Source organism: Taudactylus pleione, unplaced genomic scaffold, assembly GCF_031769625.1.
Source record: "Taudactylus pleione unplaced genomic scaffold, aTauple2 ptg000093l, whole genome shotgun sequence".
NCBI lineage: Eukaryota > Metazoa > Chordata > Amphibia > Anura > Myobatrachidae > Taudactylus > Taudactylus pleione.
The window spans coordinates 32,593,447-32,607,077 of NW_028284495.1; the positions used below are offsets into that span (position 1 = coordinate 32,593,447).

At 41.1% G+C, this 13,631-nt stretch overlaps 1 pseudogene; it reads left to right on the plus strand.

The window, feature by feature from the left end:
* Positions 1-12,280: 12,280 nt before the first annotated feature.
* On the plus strand, positions 12,281-12,798 carry LOC148526935 (glutathione S-transferase 3, mitochondrial pseudogene; annotated as a pseudogene).
* Positions 12,799-13,631: the final 833 nt, after the last annotated feature.

Below are 13,631 nucleotides of genomic sequence, written 5' to 3' on the forward strand. Positions count from 1 at the left end.
GACTAGGATTTATTTTTAGAGATGAGCAGCTCGGTTTTACTCAGTTATGTTCGGATTTTAAAAACAGCATCATATTGGCTATATGGCTTTCACATGTTTTTGAAAAGCCAATAGGATAAAGCTGAACTAATCAGAACTTGAGCTAATTTGGAGAACCTTGACTTGTGTGATACTGATTGGCTGCTGCATTCAGAGAGATCTTGTGACTATATATATATATATATATACAGTCAGGTCCATAAATATTGGGACATTGACAGAATTTTCATATTTTGTCCTCTATTCACCACCACAATGGCTTTGAAATGAAACAAACAAGATGTGATTTAACTGCAGACTTTCAGATTTATTTTGAGGGTAATTACATCCAAATCAGGTGAATGGTGTAGGAATTACAATGGTTTCTATGTGTGCCTCCCACTTTTTAAGGGGCCAAAAGTAATGGGACAAACTAAACAATCCTAAATCTAACTTTCACTTTTTAATACTTTGTTGCAAATCCTTTGCAGGCAATTACAGCCTGAAGTCTGGAACGCATAGACATCACCAGACGCTGGGTTTCATCCCTGGTGATGCTCTGCCAGGCCTCTACTGCAAATGTCTTCAGTTCCTGCTTGTTCTTGGGGCATTTTCCCTTCAGTTTTGTCTTCATCAAGTGAAATGCATGCTCAATCAGATTCAGGTCAGGGGATTGACTTGGCCATTGCATAACATTCCACTTTTTAGCCTTAAAAAACTCTTTGGTTGCTTTTGCAGTATGCTTCGGGTCATTGTCCATCTGCACTGTGAAGCGCCATCCAATGAGTTCTGAAGCATTTGACTGAATATGAGCATATAATATTGCCCGAAACACTTCAGAATTTATTCTGCTGCTTTTGTCAGCAGTCACATCATCAATAAATACAAGGGATCCAGTTCCATTGGCAGCCATACATGCCCACGCCATGACACAACCACCACCATGCTTCACTGATGAGGTGGTATGTTTTGGATCATGAGCAGTTCCTTTCCTTCTCTTCTCTTCCCATCACTGTGGTACAAGTTGATCTTTGTCTCATCTGTCCATAGGATGTTATTCCAGAACTATAATGGCTTTTTTAGATGTTGTTTGGCAAACTTTAATCTGGTCTTCCTGTTTTTGAGGCTCACCAATGGTTTGCATCTTGTGGTGAACCCTCTATATTCACTCTTGTGAAGTCTTCTCTTGATTGTTGACTTTGACACATATACATCTACCTCCTGGAGAGTGTTCTTGATCTGGCCAACTGTTGTGAAGGGGTTTTTCTTCACCAGGGAAATAATTCTTTTGTCATCCACCACAGTTGTTTTCCATGGTCTTCTGGGTCTTTTGGTGTTGCTGAGCTATCCGATGTTTTCTTTCTTTTTAAGAATGTTCCAAACAGTTGATTTGGCCACACCTAATGTTTTTGCTATCTCTCTGATGGGTTTGTTTTGATTTTTCAGCCTAATGATGGCTTGCTTCACTGATAGTGACAGCTCTTTGGATCTCATATTGAGAGTTGACAGCAACTGATTCCAAATGCAAATGTCACACCTAGAATCAACTCCAGACCTTTTACCTGCTTAATTGATAATGAAATAACGAGGGAATAGCCCACACCTGTCCATTAAATAGCTTTTGAGTTGATAGTCCCATTACTTTTGGCCCCTTAAAAAGTGGGAGGCACATATAGAAACCGTTGTAATTCCTACACTGTTCACCTGATTTGGATGTAATTACCCTCAAATTAAATGTGAAAGTCTGCAGTTAAAGCACATCTTGTTTGCTTCATTTCAAAACCATTGTGGTGGTGAATAGAGGCCAAAATCTGAAAATTCTGTCAATGTCCCAATATTTATGGACCTGACTGTATATATATATATATATATATATATATATGTACTAGCAAAAGTACCCCATGTTGGCAGGGTTTAAATCTTCAAGTTATTACATTTTGTTATGTGATGTTGTCCAAATCCATCTAGTGGAAGGCCCAGAACAGGCTCCCTGGGTCAAAGTTCTGCCCAGTGCACTGCGCCGTGAGGTCCGACCGGGACCCCAACCATTCCATAAGGTATCCCAGACCAATTGCCACCCCTCTGTGAAGTTTTCATCCAAATCCATCCAGTGGAAAGCCCAGAACAGGCTCCCCAGATGAAAGTGCTGCCCAGTGTCCTCGGGTCAAAGTTCTGCTCAACGTACACCAACGGGAGGTCCAACTGGGACCTCAACCCCCTAGTATATGTTCTGGGATCCAATGTTTCCACTCTGTGAAGCTTTCATCCAAATCCATTCAGTGGAAAGCCCTGAACAGGCTCCCTGGGTTAAAGTTCTGCCCAGTGTACACCAACGGGAGTTCTGACAGGGACCCCAACCCCCCTAAAAAAAATTGCCAGGATCCAACTGGACCACCTCACATTGGTTTCAACCCAATCGGTGCAGGGATATCCAAATACATAACCTGTGCATGGATTTGCGAATGCAAAAACAGACAGACCAATGCATTTTATATATAAGATATATACAGTAGTTGTCGTTAATAATTGTATGTGGTGCAACACTATGGTATAATACTGTACTAATGGCTCTTTGCTGTATGCAATTATTGTAAGGGGCACGTGGAATATATTCAAATCTCTGTATAGTTTTTTATTTTATATTAAATATGCAACCTATTGCAACTTATACTAAATATTTTACCTATTTAGTATGATAGCAGAGAGTTAATAGACTTGGACAATTAAATAAGAAAGGATAATTTAAATATTTTCCTGTATATCAGATGTTGAGTACAAATGTTTCTACATTAATGATTGTGATGCTGGGAAGTCAAAAGCCACCTACAGGAGGCTAATTTCAAAGCTTCCTCAAACTGTGATAAGTAGGCAATCTTATGTGCTTCAAAGATAGTTTTCTTCAAATGACAAAGACTTGCATTCTTCCTGAAGCATACTTATCTGCCCTAGGAAACTGACAATGGTTTTATGGTTCTTTTTTTAAATACATATTAATGATTCAATCAAAAAATAAATTGTGATGTCTAATTAAAAAGAAAAAAATTATTTTAAAACCATTCCTTTTTATATTTAAATAAAATCCATGTAAGTGAATATAATTTGGGCTAATTGAAATATTAATATTGGAACAAATTTTAATTTAGACCAAGATGGGGTAAGATGCATCTATAGTAGGCATTTTTATTTGCTAAAAATCTTACGTACTGTAGGTAACCAGGTTGAATGCAGCTTAATAACTGGTAATCAAAATGTATTTAGCCATTTAATTGACGTAGCCACATGGGATGCGAATGCAGCCAATTGTGCTTCAGCTGACAAGGTGCAATCGCTCCGCCCTGCTGTGATTTTGAAGAGGAAATCCATTCTACATGGGATGCAGTAAGTATTCCGAAGTGCCGGATGCTGGTGCTTAGAATACCGGTGCTGGAATCCCAACACCTGTCAGAATCCCGGCGCAGGTATCCTGACTGCCAGCATCCCAAAGGTAAAGAGCAAGGTTAGGGGGAGGGTTAGGGTTAGGCACTAGGAGCAGGGTTAGGCACTAAGGGGGGAGGGTTTGGTTTAGGGTGCAGGGAAAGGGAAGTTAGGTTTAGGCACTAGGAGGGAGTTTAGGTTTAGGCACTGGGGAGGGAGGGTTAGGGGTAGGGAGAGCGAAAGAGTTAGAACACCGGCCAACAAGTGTCGGTATCTTTCCTAACCCTGTCGGAATGCCAGCGACTGGATTTTGACTCCTGGGATCCAGAGCGCCGGCATCCACCCATTCTGCACATCTGCAGAACGGCTCTCATCTGACCCCCCGGACTCTCCTGTGGACCCGGCAATTTCTGATCGGTAAATAGAAGTTTAAACAGGGCTGGATATTTGAAAAAGTCACACAAATGATGTCCCCCGCTACTCAGTGCCCCTAGGCATAAGGGCAGAATTGTGGGCAAGGAAAGATGCCTTTAGATTACCTAACCCCTGTGATACTTGGTCCAAATATATAAATTAAATTCAAGAAGTGCAAATATTGCAAATAGAAACAAGAATGCAATGACTTTCTACATTTTGTGTTTGCAATTCACCTTCTCAGCAATGTCCATGTAAACAAATAAGAGCAATTGCAATTGGTTTTATTGTGACAGATGGGATTTTGACTAAGGTGCTGCACCTGTCAGACTGAAGCGCAGGTGTCCTCAGGGCAAGCTCAGGGTTAGCAGATGCCTCACATAGAGCAGAAAATAGTGTTATCAGCTCACTGGACAGTTTGTCAACAAAATGATCACATTTCCCTTTCCAGAGTTTATCCTTCAATGTATCATTTTTGTACTTTTAGAAAAAGTTTGCAATTAGAGAATATAAACGAACAGTAAAGAGACACACATGAAGCAAGTCAGGCAAATTGTGCTTACCTGTCATCCTTAGGTTCAGTTATGTGGTGTTGGAAAGGTTTGAGCTTCTGTTTGCCAATTTATTTACATTGACCATAAATAATTTGATTTGGTGCTGGACCACCAACCTGAGGCACCCCTGCAAGTGTCCAGAGGCACCCCAGGGTGCCACGGCGTACAGTTTGGGAACCACTGCCTTAAATGAGAATGTTAGGTCATGATGAAATTACATTATTTAACAGATATTAGATTATTTTTCATAAATAATTTGTTTTATGTGATAATAGATTATTATGTAAAATTTTGTTGATATATGCTATTAATAAAGTACAGATGTACGTAAATATAAGGGGAAAAACGTTTTCCATTGCACATGACAATACCGCAAATGCGCAGTGGAATGGAACACAGGCATCCAATCCCGAGAAGATATAATTTTGTTTTCGGAATTAAAGCAGTGGTTTGCATTGATGTTATGAAATGTGATTTTTTATTTTTCACTACTGTCAGAATTATATATTTTTTTCTTAAATAGACCCCTAAATGTGGATGTATTTAACTTGCTTACAAAGGGGGAAATGCAATTAGCCATGAGATTAACCCCGCAGCTAATTGATCGCACTGCCCGATTCAGTTAGCTGCGGGAACCCCGCACACTAATTACCAGAGGCAGGATTTTTCCTCGTGTCTTCAAGAGCTGCAAGTAAAAATCTGCGTTAAAATGCAGACTCTGCATTTTAATATACGGGGAAACCCAATGATTCAGCATTTTACGCAGAATCAATGGGTTAGCTCATGTGAACCTAGTGTTTACCTTGCAGGGAAAAGGCTAATTAATTGAATAGCTATTCCCCATGTGGTGCGATCAATGAACTGCGGGGTATGTCCCGTAGCTAATTGAATCACCCCCATAGTGTCTCCACAAATTGTATTCAAATGCTAGAAACTATCAAATGCAACCTAAAATGATCAATCACATTTTTGTGGATAGATTAGGCAGTTGCAATAATTACTGAATTATTGTAGTTAGTTTAGTTAATGCAATGAAGGTGCACAGATAGTCATCACTAATGAGGAGAAACTAAAGGTAGTTAAATATCGAGCAGCAATCACTGTCCAGACAATTATCAAGGGCACAATGTCCTTTTGTATTTTATATAACATTTTAATATTCTAAACAATTTCAACAATATGTTTACAAAGTTGTGTTATCTATACCCTCTATTCCCCATTGTGTCCATCCATATACCCTATATACCCTATATATAGACTTGCCTTATCATCCCTTTAATTCAGCACACCAGTGAATTACACAGATTCTGTGGCCGGCTGACTTCAAGTCTCCAATTCACCTGGTTTTATTCAGCCACAGAACCTGTGAAATTCACATGAAATAAAGGGATTATATGGCAAAGCCTACCTATATATTGTAAGGTTGTGTGAGTGGGCCCTCTACCCTTTATCTTTTCTAACTGATTATGCTAATAGCACACTGTAATTATGTATTTATGCGTATTTATCTATTTCCTTCTGTATTAGTCTGTATTTATGTTTCTAGTTGGCTGTGTCCCCTTGTATAGGCTACAGAACCATTGTGGCACCTTATGAATAAAAGATAATAATTAATAATAATAATAATAATAATAATAATAATAATAAAATTAATTAATCAAGATCTTTCAGGATTGCTCCTATACTGTGTTTTTTCTTTTACCTTTTGAATACATATAAAAAGGGGCTCATCATCAGTGTTGTCATTTTCATTTTAAGTTTATTTGCACTGGTGCCCCAGAGCTTTTGTTCAGTTAGCATTTAATTATCCATTTGAAGCTATAAAATACTATATATTTAAAATTATTATGATAACTTTGCCAATTTCTGCAAATAAAATAACTTTCTTACTTATATTATTACTTTAAGATATGACATATAGTACAAGCACTCATTTTGTTTTGTTTCTTCCTCTGAACATTCTCTTAAACTGCCTGATAAGTTATTAAATGAACCACCAGACTGAACTTAGCTTTGTATAATAGTCACTAGATTGGTACTAGTCCAGAGGTTCATAAACTCAGTACTCAAGGCACCTTAACAGTCCAGGTGTTAAGGATATCTGTGCTTGTACTAGGTGACTTATTTAGTACGTCAGTCAATTTGATTTAACCACCTGTGCTCAATCCTGGATGTCTCTAAAACCTGAGCCGTTGGGGTGCCTTGAGGATCACCTTTGGGAACCTCTGTGCTAGTCATGATTAGACATGGGTCTGTTTTAATCTACACCCACTAATACCCCATTCACACTTGCTGCAATAACCTGGGTTATTGCAGGTGAACGTGAAGCAACCTGGGTTACAGTGCAGTGTGAAAGGGCCAGATAAAATAAGCTGGGTCGAGTGACCGGGCTTTTCAACCCTGGTTTACGAGCAGGGTTGGACATGGGTTCAACCCGGCATGCAATTCAGTGTGAACGGGTAACCTGGGTTGATGTACCCTGGGTCCCATTCACAGCATACGAAGAGTCGACGCTTAGAGATGTGATGGCAGTGACGTCATTGACCCAGCAATAAGCTGGGTCTGGCCGCCAGTCTGAAAACAGTCTCATTCGGGTCACACAGAAAAATTTAGACCTCGCGCTAGTAATAAAGTAATCTAATCAACCTGATGGTGAAAGAAATGTTTTCATAATAACTAGCTGCACACCTAAAAAAGGTTTAGCTGAACCTTTCACAATGCCAAATAAAAAAAAAACTAAAAGGTAGCGCTAGACAAAGAATTAATATAATTTTTATATTAATAAAGACCAAATATCTTGATTCAAAATACACAATATAAAACAATACACATGGACAGTTTAAAAATACATGTATAAACTGAGTATAATATATAACATAAAAACAATTAGCCCGCTGTGCAAGGGTTTAATAGATCTGCATAAATATCAGACCCTATATCCAAATGATTTGTAGATGCCAAAAAATTGTCAAGTGATTATCCCCCCCCCAAAAAAACACAATGTCAATGATGGCAACAATATTGCACTTATAATGTATCAATCCGTCTTGTATATGAGCAGATAGTTAGACTGGAATAGAAATATAGTTGCAGGATCAAGGCCAACAGTGTCCGTGCTTAATAGTTCGTGCTTGGGGAAGAAATCTCCCAGCTCCCAACAGTTATAGAAAATGTTAATTAATACAGAAAACTTACACCCAGAGACTCTTTGTCAGGAGGCTCAAGAAGTCAATAGATAGTCTCCGGCTATACCGAGAGTATAGAAGTCATTGGTGTATCCGCAGAGACCAATGGAACTAGCACACTGTGATAGTGAGCATACCGCTAAGTGAGACTCCCCTCCAGCAGGGGCAGAACTATGGGAGACAAAAGAGACGCCTGCCGCCGGGCTCCAGCTCTGAAGGGACACCTCCTCCATTGTCCACAACATATTCACCCCACCTAGGGCTGTAACTATGTATCCGGAGTATACCGTCACGGCCGCCCAATACATGGCACCCCTTCCCGGCACCTGCGAAGCCACCATACACTAGTGGAGAACTCCATGTCAGACCATCAGCTGCTGCCTTCATCTATCTATAGCCTGTTTGCATGCGAATTGTTACATTACAGAGTGACGGGGGCACCAAATTATAACTTGCCTCCGGGTGTCTGGGATAAACTTACGCCACTGCCCTCCAGCAAGAGCGGCATGCAAGCATACGGTTCTCCGTGCAGTGGATTGCCAGTCACTGGGTATCACAGTCTCCAATGTAATGAGCATGTTTAAGAGGTAAGTTCACCAGGCAAATGGCACTAAAGTAAAGGCAATGTCAGCCACTAAAGCAGGTTAAAGCTTCTGTTTCAGTCGGGTCACACCCAGGATGGAAGCGTGAACAAAATCCCGACCCGGCACTGCAATGTGAAAGGGGTATCAGCCACATCTAATGTCATACCCATATCGTATGGCAGACAATTATACATTCTAAAACATTGACTTCTAACTTTTGAAACTGGCTCGTAAGTTTTAGACAAATTTAACAACAAATTATCAACAAGATAACCTGAATTCCCTTAAAATTTTTTGCTCATTAGAAAAAAACAGGCTTTTTCAAAGTTGAAAAAAGGAAGCTGGTATCAGAGGCAGGGTGACTGGTTTTATTTCATCCTTGAGCTGCTCTAACTTCAGACACTCTGTCACAATGCCATCTTATTGATGGTGCTCAGGATTTGTCAGTAGTCAGGACTTTTACACGTTTAACCACTTAACTGGCTATTCTGCCTATTTAACCACTGAACTAGCTAATAGTTTTTCCAAAAACTGCTCAGAGATTGTCGGGGTTTTTAAATGATTGAATTAGATCAAGAACATCTATATATAACTTATCCAACATGATTTTATAAAAAAAAAATATATTTTTTAAACACATAATATCAATATCGAATTTAAAATTGCAGCTTTGCATTTCCCCTATGGCTGCAACAGGTACACTGGGGGGGTAAGGGCTTCTACTCTCTGCATCTGCTAGGTGGGGGCGCTGTCGTGCTGCACAATTAGCAGTCATCAGCTGCACGGCAGACACTGGGGGACAGTGCATGGATGCAGATGGGCCGAGATTCTATATCCCTCAGCAATTGGTGACTGCTGGAAGATTAGCTTTTGGCAGCCACCCACTGGTCATTTCTTACTTGTTGCATTGTTTGTGAACATGTCAGGGAATGAGCAGACTGGTGTGGTCGCAAACATTGGCATCATTATTAGCTCTAGTGAATCTCCATATATTCTGCATATATCCTGCACTGTTACTATCATACAGTACATGACGGGCTGGTCCCGCTCCATCCATATTCACTGGCTGTGAAACTGTGTGTACGGCTTTAAACACCTCAACTACTCTTCAAAAAAACAAAAACCTGGTTAAGTACTAAGACTGCCTGTTGCATCTGAATTTCGCTGGTGTCTACTATTATAATCTGCATTCTACCACAAACAGTACACTCATATCAACAATGTATTCCCCTTGTAACTAATGAGTTATGGTTTTACATCCCACTATATTTCTCCTCTCCTCCCTTTCCCCTTTCTCTCATTCTACCTCACCACATTCTTTAGTGTTTTGCCAATCAAACTGTTGTATGGCCATATCCTCTGGGTCCACTTCAAAGCATACCCCTTCTTTGTTCTCCATGATACTGGTTATTTCACACATTTTTTTCTTTATTCATCCGCTTAAAATATATATGGCATATCTTACATGCCACAACATTTAGGCCTATGTCCTGGGGAGGATGGGTGGTTGGGGCAAGCAGCCTATGATGGGGGTGCAGGGCTGGCTCAAGGGCCGTTCAAGTAGAGCAGCCACACTAAAGCACCACCCCATTGGGTGCACAGTGCTGCTGCCAACATATGACTGGTGCTGTCTGCAGGCAGCAGAGGCATCCAGATAAAACAAAGCATGAGAACTTCCTGAATCCCTCCCCAACTCTGTTCCAACTTCAAGGACAGATTGCACAGTTGCCCTGTGCCATAATGGGGACTGGCCTCACTGCTGGAACTGTGTGTGTGCTTCATTGTAGCTGGTCCTTTCCCAAGTACCTGCCACAAATGAGTTTCTGTGAGGAGTCCCTAGTCCTCCCCCTCCCTGAGACCCAGCCCCTTCCTTCTCCTTCCAAAGTCACTTTCCCCTTTCTCCTCTATCCTTTATTGGAACTGCACAGTGTGAAATGAGTGAGATAACCAGTCACCAAACTAGAGAGAGCCTGTTTCAGGAGTGGTAGAAACTATATGGAGAGGGGTGAGAGCGAGTTAATGCTATATGTTGGTGGTGTGCTGGTTTATTAAAGTTATATGGGGGTGGGAGTGTATTAATGTTATTTAACGGGTGGGGAGTATTATTATGTAGGGTGGGGAGTGTATAATTTTAATCTGAGAGGTGGGGTGTATTTTGTGGGGCGGTGGGTTATTAATGCTATTTGGGGTGTACTAATGTTATCTGAGGGGTGGGGGAGTACTATTTTGTGGGGTGCTGGTAGCTATCTGGAGAGGGGTGAGAGTGTATTAATGCTATCTGTGAGTGGGGTGGTGGTTTATAAAAATTATATGGGGGAGGGGGTTCAGTAATGTTATTTGGGGGGGTGCGGCATATTAATGTTGTCTGAGTGGTGGGCTGTATTATGTGGGGTAGTTTATTAATGTATTACATATAAATAAAATGTATTATTAATATAAACTTCATGAATATACAGTAGGTGTGTACAGTAGAATACTGTATTATACAGGGATCTAAGAGTGGTTATCTGTGAAGGGGGTGTGTTATTAAGTTGTAGAGTAGTTTAGAGTTGACGTTGTATACATAGCAGAAAGTAAAGACTGCTAGTAACTAACAAGGCTATCTAGAAATAAATAGTATGACAAATAGGGTCTGATTCTCAGTTGGGAGAAAAGCAAAATAAACAAGTAACTTTATACCTGGACAAATTATGTTGCAATGACAGGGGTGCAAATGCAAATACATTTATTATTTTGGCTTGCAGGGTAAATACTGGCTGATAGCACATGTAGACCACAAATCATACATGCTTACTCTCCCGGAAGTCGCGGGAGGCTCACAATTTTTCCAGAAAGCCCTCGCACCCCCGGTAGAGTAGGCATTTCTCCCGTTATTCAGCCCACTTCCTAGTGGAGTGGGCAGAATGGGAAGAATTTCCATGGCGATCGTGGGTCCCCGTAGTGGGCAGAGCTTAATAATGCGATTCTTCATGACTCATGCAATTTAGCCCTGCCCTGTATTTAAATTTTGCACAATTGCGTCAATTAACTGCGAAGGGGCGGGGCTTAATGATGCGGACCATCAGGCCACACCCCCATCACAAACCACCTGCTTCTCCTCTCCCGGGGAGAAGAAAAAAAAAGTATGGCACAAATGCTGGGCAGCTTTATTTTACACTGCAATTTTGATTTGCTATCGGACGCGTCCCTTTCAAATATAAATCTTTCTTACAATTTAAATCTGCCCAACCTGCTTTACTTCCAACTTAGATTCAGCCCTATAGTGGGGATATATAACACTATCATACAATTAATAATTCATACTGTATAGTAAACAAATTATCCTACTTTTTAAATGCACATACAGTATAATGCATATAGCAATACCAAAGAGTAGTCAGATTAAAATAAAATTTCGGAAAGTAGTCACTGAGGGTTACCTAATTATAAAATGCAAGCACAAATGTGCTTAAATTTGTCTCCATCTTCTAATTTACACTGTATCAATATGAGGTAATTGCTGAATGTTTAATATGATTCTAGAATACTTTTGTGCAATAACCTATCTATCTCCTAATCTATGCCAGTTAAATAGTGAGTGAATTAAGAGAATGATTGTTCTGGCTAAAATGTTTCATGCATGCACTGTGACAGTTGTTATCTAAGAGTATGAAAGATGCAGATTTATGACCCTTCACACTCCTCTCTGGTCACGGCACGGGAAGAGGCTATCAGGTGGTAAGAAGTGGTCTTTTCCAAAGAGCATGGCAGGGGCCAATCTATAATGGGTGTAGGGCATGCAGTGCACATGAGCCCCTTGGTCCAGGGTGGGCCCACACCGCACACCCTGCAACCGTACTTTTTAATACTCACTTCTCCAAAGTCCTGCGTCAACTGTCACAGCCCTGCATTAAATGCCTGGAAATGGCCGTTGGTGCCATTTGTACAGCGTTTTGTGCATGCATAGTGAGGAAATCTCCAGGAAAATGGCCTGTGCATGTGCAGTAGACTCCGGGCACAGGCTAGTGCCCAGAGTCTACTGCTGCAACCAGTCCGCTGCCGGCCGCCAGGAAGAGAAGAGGGGGCCTCGGACGGGGAATGAACACAGGCCCCCTCCTCTGTTAATACTCCCATGGAGCATGGGTACATGATCCTGACCGGTGCAGCCAGCTTTGTTATGACTCTATATCTGGCTATCAATGTGGCAAAGGCTCATAAGCAGTACAAAGTAGAGTATCCAAACATGTACAGCTGTGATCCAGAGTTTGCCAACATTTTCAACTGTATCCAGCAGACTCATCAAAATACTGTAAAATCATACTCTGCTTTTCTCTTGTTGCTGGAGGACTTACACATCTGTATGCTACTAGTGCATTGGGTGTTGCCTGGGTAGTTGGCAGGGAGCTGTATGCTTCTGGATACTCTACAGGGGATCCCAAAAAATTTTCCAGAGGTGCCATTGGCTCTTTCGCTCTACTCAGTCTGTTTAGTACTACTGTATGCTCTGCTTTGAAACTACTTGGCTGGACTTTCAACCAGAAGATATGGTGTAGAATCAACAGTAGCAGCAAGGATGGGACCAGATGTGTTCATTTAAGGAAGCCAATTAAATTCATGCTAATCCCTGCCTATCAAGCACTATGGGCTTGATTCAGAGCCGTTCGCTAGATGCGTACGCTCGCACTCAGTGTATGCAAATTCGGCAAAGTGACTGCATGGCAGGCGATCGCACGGCAAGACATAAGTATGCCCACTATGTCCTGGCATGCGATCACTTTGTGTATGTAGATGCCCACCAGCCTGTCTTAAGATGCCCACTTGCGCACATTATCTCCAGGAAGTGTATGCAACCATCGGTACATCGGGTACCATCAGAAGTGAACGCAGTGCTTGAGGTTGACTATACCCTATCGCAAGCACTGCGAGCACTTCAGTGTAAAATACAACCAGGTGACGTGTACTATGACGCTGTCTCTTAATTATGCACACCTCTGAAACGGTGTTAAGACCCTCAGGCATGCCTCCATTCGCACCTCCACTACCCCGTTTCTAGTGGCCTGCCCCTGTCACCACCCACAAATGGCTTCTCCTGTCATTCACTCTGCTGGGCTGTCTATGCGCAGCGAGCAAACGCTTCCCGCGATACAACACGCTTGCGCAGAATGCAAATATCTGCCAGCTACGAGCGAATGCTTCTTAGCGATCGGGTCTGAATCAGGTCCTGTGTGAGAGTTGGTTAGAGTTAATGTATCTTTAAAATAGGGCACCTTAATCTAATCACCTTGTAGTTTTTAAATAAAATGTGAAAAACACTAAAAAAAAAAGATGCATATTTATTAAATCCCCACAGATTATCACAGCAAATACTAATTTTAGATCTATTGACCACAAATAGATATTGAAGATTTTACTGCAATGTTAATACAAACTCTATGAATTTGTATATTGTAGTCAAATTTAGCATTTACAAGAGGGATAATGCC